This window comes from Python bivittatus, unplaced genomic scaffold (assembly GCF_059951505.1).
Source record: "Python bivittatus isolate LINGU-HERP-01145 unplaced genomic scaffold, Pbiv_v1 ctg000210_np1212, whole genome shotgun sequence".
NCBI classification, from domain to species: Eukaryota; Metazoa; Chordata; class Lepidosauria; order Squamata; family Pythonidae; genus Python; species Python bivittatus.
In genome coordinates, this window is record NW_028277053.1 from 18,881,864 (window position 1) to 18,893,551 (window position 11,688).

Below are 11,688 nucleotides of genomic sequence, written 5' to 3' on the forward strand. Positions count from 1 at the left end.
CTACTATTTAATTACAGTCCAAGACCAAACCAACAAACATTAAAACATATACAGCAGTTAAGAATTCATATACATGAATTACCTACAAGGTCAAAATAATCAAAACTGATTCCTATAGACTTAAGTGACGGATCTGGCTATCTAGCTATCATCTATTTTTTATCTGTATATTTTGTTCTATTTTTTTTAGGGAGGGTGGATAGAGTATTATCAGTAAATCAACTCTGTAACTTGCTGCTTCTTGTACATTTTTTTCCTTCAAACAACAAGGCCATTTACTATTTCCAAAGGTTATCAAAGCATATTGACCTCACACAGAAGATAAAATAATCTTCTACATGAGTGTGCAACTTTCTCAAACATTAGAGCTTCCCTAGATTTGTTTTATACTCTTCTTTGGATTTGGTTAATTCAAATGAAAATGATCTTCACCATGTGGTGAAGATCAAACAGCAGACCTTGAAACTGTTGGGCAATCTCATTCTTTGATTTTCTGATTTCATTAAATAGAGAAAGGTACATCTGTCACTATAAACCACATCTGAGTTACAGGAAACCATAATAAGTAATGCAGGTGATAAACTAAATGTTACATTAAAATCCAAGATCACTGGCTATTATTTTGGTGGGAAAGTAAGGAATAGCTTAATGAAAAGAAAACAATTAGATTTATTCGTCTGAATACTTAGCAATTGCCATCAACAAATTCATCCCAAGATAATAAATGTTATAAAGGACAAATTCAAGCAGAACTTTCCTGCTCATGTTTGTCGTAACATACTTAAAAGTATTGGAATAGAAATACTAAACTTTGAAAGACACAACTGCACACTAGAAGTTGGTTGCATTTTTCATGATAAAAGCATGGAGCACCTACTTCATTTTCTACCAATGCTTGTTTGGAAGAGAATATTTAGAAAAGAAGCTGCTTATAAAAGATCCCTATCTGCTCTGAAGTTTCATAGTTCCACACATTCATGCTTTTTCTTGTTATGGTGGTAGGAAAAATACTGGAGAAGGAAACTTTTGGAACAGAAAATGACTCTGACACTGAGACTGTTTTACCTGGGAAAAGAGTAAACTTTGTGTCTCTGGTCAATTCTTACTCTTTCTCCCCCAATTTTGTGTTTTTTTTTAAAACCACAAGGTGGCTCTGGCCAACACTGGCACAGTTTGTACAAGAATTGTGACCAGATTTAAAGACATAAATGTGTAGGATTTTCTTTCTTTCTTATGTCTGCTTTTTGTTTTTGTTGGTTGTAGGGCTGTGTGGTACACACTACAGTTTGTTGGGTTTTGTGGTGGTGCAGTTAATCTATAATTCTGTGTATTGCATGAGCAGAGAAAATAAGCTCAGCCAATAGCCAAATTAAACCTCACCACCACCTCGCATGGACACTCCTGATTGCAGAAAAATTAAAACTCCTAAATGGAAAGGGAATTGCAATGGTTCCTTTTCATTTCACTTCTGGTATCATTAAATTGTTCAACTGCTGGAGGTGGGAATGCAGATTCTGCCCAACCTCTCCACCCCAACCCACTTACTCTAGCAAAACCCTGTCCCTGTCCCCACCTCAGGGAAGGTTTTCACTCCATTACAGGTGCTTCATGTACCAGGATTCCTGGTTCCTGCCAAGGGCTGTGTTCAGCTGCATGTGGTTACAGTTCTCCTGTAGATGCCCCCGGTCAACAATGTGAGGCTGGTGGTAGGGAAGCAGCCCCAGAATGTAGGTGCCTGTTTTCTTGACATGCGTTAAAATGGGTAGACCTAAAGTACCCAAGCCTTTCCAGGACAGCTATTGCTCCTGATGGTAAATTCTTGCTCTTTAATGTGCAGAGAGAAAGGCTTGTTTGATGCAGACTTTAGAAGACCTTTGCTAGCTATGATGAGCATGTGGTTTGGGGACTAACAGTTCAAAAGGCAAAGGAAGCCTTTTGCTCAGGCCATTAATTCATTAAATGTGTTGGATGTTGAGGCTACCTGGCTCCAAAAAGGCTCTGGGTGGCTTCCAATATTTAAAATGCACATGCCTGAGATCAGAGAACTCAAAACTCCTAGTGCTGCAGAATAAGCAAGACCCTGAAATTCGCAGTGCCAGTTCATAGTCTAGCTGCTGATTGCGCTGGATTAGGCAGCCCAGGACCCATAAGCCAGACCCCTCGGAAATCGCTCCAGATGCTGTGCACTGCAACGCCAATAATCCCTAACAGTTGGCCATGCTGGTTGTGGCTGACTGAGGTTCTAACAAAACCAATGCAGTGATGCTGAGGAGCAACAATAACAGTGCTGCAAAATGCAGTGTTTCCTTTAGTTCTCAACACTGCATTTCAAGAGCCAGTCTTTACTAAGAGAGGCAGTCTTTTCTGAGTTTGATTATTGTAAGGTATCTCAAGCACAGACGGAACTCTGTGTGTCTGTGTGTGTGTGTGTGTGTGTGTAAAGCAGTTCATCCAATCTGGCTTCCTCCAGATACTCCTGGAAGAGCTGGCTGGCAAGTAAACTTGCTACTTTCAGCCCTAACCCATCTGAGGGCACCAGACTAGGGAACATGGGTGTATCCGATATCCTTTTCTTACTACTCTTAGTTTTGCATAACTTGTTGGCTATTGACCAGAATTACTTTCTAGAATGGCTGCTTGAATAAAAACCACGGATAGTACAGTGGAATAATAAAGCTGCCATGCCTGGGCTGCAGACATCTGAATAGCCTGTAGATGGTGGCAAAAATGTACCCCAAATGCAAATGCTTCGCTGCCAATCTCGCAGCCTTCTGGTTTTGCAGCCCAAATACTGTAAACAATTGGCACAGTTGCGTTTAATTTTTGAGAAATATGGGCTTGTTAATGTTCAGAATATTTGAGTCTTCGTTTCAGGCAAAGAATGAAAGAAGAGTTTCCTGTCCAATTCTCTGAGCAAAGTGAGCCACTGTTCCTGCACAATTAGAATTGTTAATTGATTTGAAAACACAGAGCTTTGAAGGTAGAAAAACGTTGACATTATTTCAGTAGGGAGATGTACTCCTGAGAGGGGGAACCGCAGTCCAATTTCTTTCCTTGTTTGTTGAATATATATCTATAAAAACACTGTGAATCATGCAGTAAAAACTGCTGTGCTGATATCATAAATCTGAGATAATAAAAATTTCATTGTTGAAACAATAAAACAGACTTTTATTGTAACACAGAGTATCCTCCTAAACATTGTCCTTTTAGCTTCTTCTAGTTAAATGTATGCACAGTTTTACAGTCTATAAACAGATCTGGAATAAAAGTTAATAAATGTCAAAATTTGCATTTCAAAAAATTCTTGCTGCATTTTAGGGAAGATCAATCTATGAACCTTTCAACATTATGTCAAATGAAATGCTAATTGTACCTTTAGGAATTTCAGAGACAGTGACAAGAAACTAAATGCTCAGTTCCTTTGCATCAGCAAGTCGGATATAATTGTATATCTACTCTTGTGAACTTCTAAGGAACAAAAAAAGACAGAAAGAAAAAAAGAAAGAGAAAAAAATGGCACTGGAAAAAATGTTTTTCTATTCTTTAAATCAGGAGTGTAAACTCCTTCAACCACCCTTCATTAATGTACATTCAAATAAAGCATGTTAACACACTGACAATGGACAAATCACACAGAGTTACGTTTATTCGTTTTATGTTTGTCAAACAAGCTGTACAGAGTTTCGAAAGTAAAAATATTTGCAACAGGGACCAACCTATTCTTGTCAAGTTGCTACAGTGGCATCAGAAAAGGACTTTTGCTTAGAACTTATATGATCCGGAGAGAACAATTCTCTCTCTATTTTTCACTGTTGAGTGGATGCATTCACAGCTTCGAAGAGAAAATGTATCCCTGGTTAATCAGAGATCTTCCATCAATTCTGGCGTCACTTCAGAGCTGCTAACTCTATCCAAGAATATCACCATTTGTAGCAATGGCTTCCAGAGCTCTAGTATCTTTTCCGTCACTCAGATAGTGACTTTAGACAAAGAAGTCCTCAGGATCTCCCGTCAGTTCAAAGCAACCAAGGTGTATTTGGATAACAGCTGCGTTGCACCTCCACGATTTATCCCATGCTTCTGCATGAATGATTGCTACAGGAATTCTGTGTGGGTTCAGCCATGGTGTAATCTCACGGAGATGCACACCAGTCATGCCTCCACTTTCACTACGTTTTTTGAGGTCTGCAGAAGCTCTAGTTGCAGTGATCTGAAATGCAGCTAAACAGCTGGGGGCACACCAGCATTTCAGGTGAGGGAAATGCCAGAGGAAAGGCAGTTTCCATTTCTTCATCTCCAGCATAATACAGGATGAGGCAAACATGATGCTTGATGGTCTATGATCAAGCTGCACATCTGAAGGGGGAAAAATCACTGTGAAGGCAATGGAATTGGGGCTGGGCCACTGAGAGAGGAAAAACTCGATCCATCATTAAGTTTTCACTCATGAAATCTCCCCTCACCTCCCCTTCTAGCAATAGGAAACAAGACTCACTCATTTCATTTCAGACTATTTAACAGAAGCTATCCATCGATGAGTGCTGCTGTAAAAAGTAAAGGGTGGCAATTGTGCTATCTTTTAGGGGAAACCTCTGATAAAGTTCTCATGTTCAACTTCCCAGGAACATTTCAAGACTTCACAGAATTCAGGATGAAAATCAGTGGGTGTTACTCCTGAGAATTTTTCATGAGCAGCCAGCCTTTACATTTTCTCCTAGCCTGAGGCTGAAATTCTTTCCAATGTTTTTGGCCTTCCCCTAACTAAAATTTTCTGTTCTCTCTTTTGCTTTTTTTTTTTTTTAAAGAATCAAACATTGAACGCTAATAAAGACCATTTAAATAAAAGGGGCCATTAGTCCTCGGTTTTATATGAGCTTACATGCTTTCACTGTGCAAAGTGTGTTATTAATTTAACATGCCAGATTCATAGGTTTCTGCAATATCAGGTTTGATGTATTCATTATCGGCACTCAGTACATTAATTCACGCTGAAGTCCGGTAAATCAAAATTATACCATCTGGCTTCCTGTTCTTAATGATGAATTTGATGTAAGGGTGATTAAGATAGTTAGGCTTTTGAATTTTAATGTAAAAATTAGGGGATTAAAAAGGCATTTAGAAATGACCAATAGTTAGAATAAACTTACTGACAGGGTCTAATTTGTGTACTTGCTAGTAAAACTCCATTTTAATTAGCAGCCAGAGACTTTCTGTGCTGGCTTAAAGAGACAGAAGTTTAGTGATTAAGAAGATGAAGCTGTTAAATTGATAAATTGACCTTGAAATACTTGTAAGTTGGGAGGACGTCTTAGTGGTTGATGCTTCCTGTGTCACAATGAACGTGCGGATACGGCAACCATGAGAAGGCAGACCTCTTAATTTTCTTCTGACTCACTGAGACAAGCTGCTCACGTCGTAAGGAGAGGCTTGCAAGATTAACACAAGATGTTCAGGTGGAGCAAAATGCCTTCCGATCCAGATTCTACCAGTGAAAGAACGGTTTCTCTCCGGGAAGAAACAGGGGGAGAAAAAGGAAAAGATTGCACAAATTGTGTTTTTCAAATACAGAAGTTAGGATTGGCCATATCTTTTTTTGTAAAAATAAGTGCATGATCCAGATTGGAAGCCAAGATTCAGTCCTCTAAAGCCAGTAGCGGTACTGGAACTGCAAAACTTTTCAATAAAAAACATTTGCCATCATGACATGGTTGCAAGATTAAGCATGTGCAAGGCTGTACCACTTCAAAGCACGGATGGGAGTATCACATACTTGAATGTTCCTTCCCACTCACAAAAAGAACCTGCATTTAGAAAGCTGGATCACTAAAGAAATGAAAATGTGGTGTTTCTGCTTAACACCAACTTTTCCATGTAGACTGATATTCCTTTGTAGAAATTCAGTGCCTGTAGCTTGGCGGACAATAGCTCAATTGCAGGTCTACCTTCTTAATGAGAATTAAGCTTCGGTCTGTCATTGGGGGCCACTGAGTCAGAATGGTTCACCATCTTGACTTGCCTTTAGCAATCACTTCAAGGACATTCCAATAATCACTTTGATCCCATCCACCTACCATATCCATTGCCTCTCCTTTCTTCTGTTTCTCTCAGACTTGCCAGACATAATAATTTTTTTCCAAGTCCATCATCTGCTGTCATCACATGCCCAAAATGTGTGAGTTTCTGCTTATGGATCATCACCTCAAGGGAACAGTCAGCTTTTATTTGGTCTGGGACTAATTGATTGGTTTTTCTTGCAGTTCATGGAACTCTTAGAGTCTCCCAATCCATAATTCAAAGGTTTCTCTGTTCTTTCTCAGTGACCAGCTTTCACAGTTGTCCATTACCACTAGAAATATACTGGTATAACTCTTCTGATTGTTGTTGTCATTGGAATGTCCTTATCCTTCATAATCTGGTCTAATTTTTTCATTGCTTTCTTCCTAGGATCCATCTCTTTATTTCCCCAGCACACTGGCCATCTTATTCTTTCTTGAGTCCAAGAAAGCAATTTGGCCACCATCACTTTTTCACCATCAACTTTAAGTTCTATAAGCCTGCAAGCTGACATTACAATTCTCAATATAGAAATCAACTTTGATTTTTTTCATTTCCATTTTGTGGAAGTTTCCTAATGAGTTCTTCTATGTCTTTTTTGCTAATAAAGTGCTGTTGCCTGCATATCTCAAATTGCTGTTTTAGCTTCCAGTTTGGATTCCAATTTTGCCACTCATTATCTCCATATGACTTGAAAAGGTATAGACAATATACAACCTCAATTCCTCCCTTTGCTTTTCTGAGATCCTCGATTCCTCCAGATTCAGCAGTGAGAGTAGCTTTTTGTTTAAAAGTTGCCTCAGAAGTATAATCAAGTGTTCTGGTGCACCCATTAGCTCCCCTATGTTCCACCACCTGGTACTATCCACCCAGTCAAAACCACTGCTGTAGATAATAAAGCAAAGATAAAGTCTTATATTTGATTGCTGACTCCATTATCCGTTTCATGTTAGCTATTTGTTCTCAGATCTCCCTGCATTTTCTGAAACTGCCGATTCATTGGAAATTTCTCTCTCCATCTTTATATTTTTTTTTAGTTCTTAAGCAAAACTTGGGAGAGGAATTAATGTGGTAGTTTATTGCCGGTGCATTCTTTTGCATGTCCCTTCTTCAACAGAAGGCTGCAGGGTCTTCTTCCATGTTTGTTGACATAAAGCTGTTAGCATTTTAGCCTTCTCTTCTCCTGCAGCTTTAAACAGTTCAGTGGGTACTACTCCCATTTGCTTTCCTGTTCGACAGCTGGCCTATTGCCTGTCACCCTGACTCTCCAGTGGAGTTAGTTCCTGAGTATATCCTTGTCTGCTCTTTCTTTCCTGCCTTTCTACAATCCCCCTTGAAAATGGTTCAGTGCTCAGTTTCCATCTTCTTTCAACCTCATTTGCCTATATTGGATCCATTCTGTAATTTTGTTATCATTTCTCTGATCTTCTTTCAAAAGCTTTCTCGTGTTCGTCTTGTTAGATTCATCACTGACATTTTTTATTGTGATTTCTATCTTGGAGTCTAGTTGAATGCTCCTGCATCCTGCTTCTTGCCCAAAGCTTTCTGGCTCCTTCTTCCCCTAGCTCTCATGCAAGCTTGCTCTTAAAAGCATTTGGATCTTTTTCTTTTTGAAATATTGAGAATGTTTATTTTGCTTCAGTGTCCACAGTGCTTCTTATCTCTTCACATAGTTCCTCAGGGTCTCTTCACATGTTAAGAATACTAGATAAGTTCTTTACATTGATATTATACTTTCGCTGTAAGTTCTCCAAGTCACACCTTGCTGGCATGCTCTCTTTCATTTTCTACATATAACATGTATATTTGACACCAATTATCCATGTTATATCCCACAGTCTGCACCTTGACATGTCTTGGCTGACTAGGTTCTACTTCTCCATCTTCCATTATCCATTCTCCATCTTTCCTATTATGGGCTCTACTGGATCCTTACACTGGGCAACCAGTGATGTCCATTGTAGAGTCTGTGTTTAGATGGTTTTAAGCATATATTGAGAGGAAAGAAAAGAATTATCTTTAAAACTCCATTTATTATGCAGCATCAGGGGTTGTGCAATATGGAATGTGAAGGTTGTGTTATATGTTTTATGTGTGTTATGTGTTTTATGTGTTCTATGGTTTTTATATTTTTAAAGCTGCACTGGGGTGGCATTTATTCTATTCTATTATTATTAGATTTCCTTTAGGAATTCAAAGCTGCCTTTATATGGACTCCATCTTTCATGGATGAGGGTGGATTTGAACCGGGGTCTCCCCAGTCCTAGTCCAGCACATTAATCACTATGTACATTGTACTATAATGCAAGAGCTAGATTAACAGAGCCAATGCTCTGTTGCCCATTAGTAGTTTTATGTTCTTTCTTGGTGTTGCATCTAACATATCTTGCTATCTGGCATGGAATTTCATCCTTCATTGTTTTTGTAGTTGGTGCATATCCTTCTATAGCACTGATATAGTAGATTAGTAGATAGCTACTAATTCTAAGAGATATAATTTTGCCATTTTTTTGGATTGCAGCTGAGCACATATTTAGCAGTGTCCTTTTTGTGTATCATTGCCACTGTATTCCTTTGTGTGGACGCTCATAATGATCCAAGTTAAACCAGCCAGTGCTGATCCACTTAACTTCATTTATTCCTAAGACATCCAATTTGCCATGCTTCATTTCAGCTTATAACAGTTTCTAGTTTTCCTTGGTTCCTGCTTCTCACATTCCATGTTCCAATTGTGTGTGCCCTTGTAAAGCCAGGAACTCCTTTTTCATTACGGGGACCATTAGTAACCAAATTTCCTTGCAGGCTTGGTCTGGCCATGTCCTCACCTGAAGATCAACCCATAGAAGTTTCATGCTTTCTCTCTGTAACTGAGGAGTGCCTTCCGACACTTGGGGTGGGAAGTCTAATCATCCAGCGCGTGTTTGACTAATGTCCATCTTTTGTACTTGGCAGCATTCCTACAAGATTCAACAACAAACTAACCCAGTTCAATCTCACAGGAGCTGTATTTCCTCTGAAACACTCTTGCCTCTGGCAACCTCCCTGAAAAAGGAAGCACAACACACACAGGACACACCGGGACAACAACATCATATCTCACTTAAGAGCTAACTATTCCATAGCAAAACTATTTTCAATTTTTAGACATTTCCTTCACTAACTGAAGGAAATTTGAGCTAACTTTCAGTTCAGTGCCTGTAACGTTGTTGTTAAAAGGAATATATATAATCCAAACACTACATTTGCATATTGAACTCAACTAAAATGTGATCGGTTTGTAGTTACAACATTTTGCGCAAATGCAGCCCCTTCTCAGCCTCTGTTGCTGGACACAGACTCTTTATTCTGCCCAACGGTAGGGCTGGCCATTATTCCTTTCACAGTCACTGATGCACTAAGGGAAGCAGCCCTAAGAGCAACAATCGTCTGCCACAGACAGAGACACACCACACCATTACTCCCAGACATTCACTGCCATGATTTTTTTTTGGGGGGGGGACAACCTATTCAGACAGGAGGCAGCAGGTATACCTCATAGCAATAATCAGGTGGATTAATTAGTCATATCATATCTCAGCTGCCCAAATCTGCACAAGCAATAGACAACAAGGAACAGATATAGAAAACTGATTTCTACCATCCAGCATTTTTGCAGCCCAGATATTGTGTGTCTGCTTTAGTTCAGCACAAGATGCAATGCTATATAACAGTTAAGTTGTCAAAGTTATAGCAGGGAGACCCAGGATCAAGTCCCTACTTGATTGCAAAGCTCACTGGATGACTTTGGGCCAATTGCTTTGTCTTAGCCCCATCTTTGCGGATTAAAATTAGAGGCAAGAATGCCATATACACCTTTCTGAGCTTCCAGAGACACAATAAAAATGAAACTAAATAAATAAAAACAAATGAAGAAATAAATAAATACATTGCAATTCAGAAAAAGCTTTCTAAAAATGGTATTCTTTATTTTAAAAACAGCTCTAGTTTTTATAAAGATATATGTCCAAGCCTGGAGCAAGTCTTGAACAGACTTCACTGAGCTCTCTCAAATGTCTCTTGTCTAGATATTTCTGATTTCTCTCTTCCCTTCCTCCTTCCTTCCATTCCTATCATTATAATTTCCAAGCTTACTGCAACATTGGAGTCCATTGGAGCTGGGCGGCCAATACATTTAATAAGTAAATAAATAAATACATACATACACACGTAAGTAAGTAAAAACATGCTTTGAAGCCTACAATAGCAGCAGCAACTGCTTAAGGTTAGGCAAGATGGAAGGTAACGAAAGAGAAGTTTATATGGGGTCTTAATCGATGAAGGATTAGCCATGAGCTGGAGCTGCTGGGGAAGAAATGGAATAAGATTCCATGATGATTAATTTAAGCCCCACACATTTCAGTGATCATTCAGCCCAACCTTTGCCAGCTTGTAGGAAAGAGGTGTAGGGATAGACTGAAAAACGTCAGCACGAATTAAAATAAAAAATCAATCAAACAAGCAGTGATAGCCTGGTAGCTTCAAAATAATCATAGAAGCCAGATGGAAATACTCTTTATAATATGCAGGCATTATAAAGCAGACAGCTGCTGTGAACAAGGGGCTTCCTGTAGGGCCAACCCTTCTTTAAGGCGGAGTGATATTAGAGCCTCAAGCAGCCTCTGCTGTGGGAAGCACCAGTTCGGGACACTGGGTTTCTCCTGGGCTGCCTTGAGGTGTGGTGGCAGTACCCTATCCTCAGTGCTGGAATAAAGTTCAATTGGTCATCCAGTCAGCATCCTCATGGGGAACAGGGAAAAGTCTCCATTTTATCTTCCACTACAGGCAGTAAATTGTCTTGTTAGCTCCAATACTTATAGTAATTCAAACTCAAAGGCATGTTGTATAACTCAAATTCATTGTAGCTGGCCTATATCCTGCAGCAAAAAAATAAGGGGGGAAGCAAGGCAGTTCCTAGAAATTGGAAGAATGGGAGAAATAACTCCAGTTAAATGTAGATGCTCCTCAGCTTCCTAAGGAGAACTGGGAACTGGGTGACTTCCCCACTTTTTCCTCAATGTTTTTCTGTGTGGTGGTTAAGGCACCAGGCTAGAAACTGGGAGACCTGAGTTCTAGTCCAGCTGGGTGACCTTGGGCCAGTCTCTCTCTCTCTCTCAGCCCTAGGCAGAGGAAGACAAGGGCAGTTCCAAAAACCTGGCCAAGAAAATTGCAGGGATTGGTCCAGGTTGTCAACAGTCATGATTGACTCAAAGGCACACAGACACACACATGCACAGACACAAAAAGGTGTTTGCGAATTGAGAATGGTGTCATCCAAATCCATTAACACTCTATGAATGTGTGAAAGGGACCTCACCTTCTTACTTGGAACAGCCAAAAGACAAACAATTCTCTGTTCCTGAGCTGAACGTTAAACATTTGCTAGTTATGTGACCTTGACTCTGGTTCATCTCCAGACTGGGCAAGTAAATGCTTGCCACCTTAATTTGTCTCCAGCCCTAAAGGAGAGACCATCCATGGAGATTCCAGGAATTTCTTCGATCCTGTCCATCCTCCTTATTCATTGTCTTCCCCTTCCTCTATTTCTTTAACCCTGACAAACATAATCATATACATGGAGATAGTAACTATGGT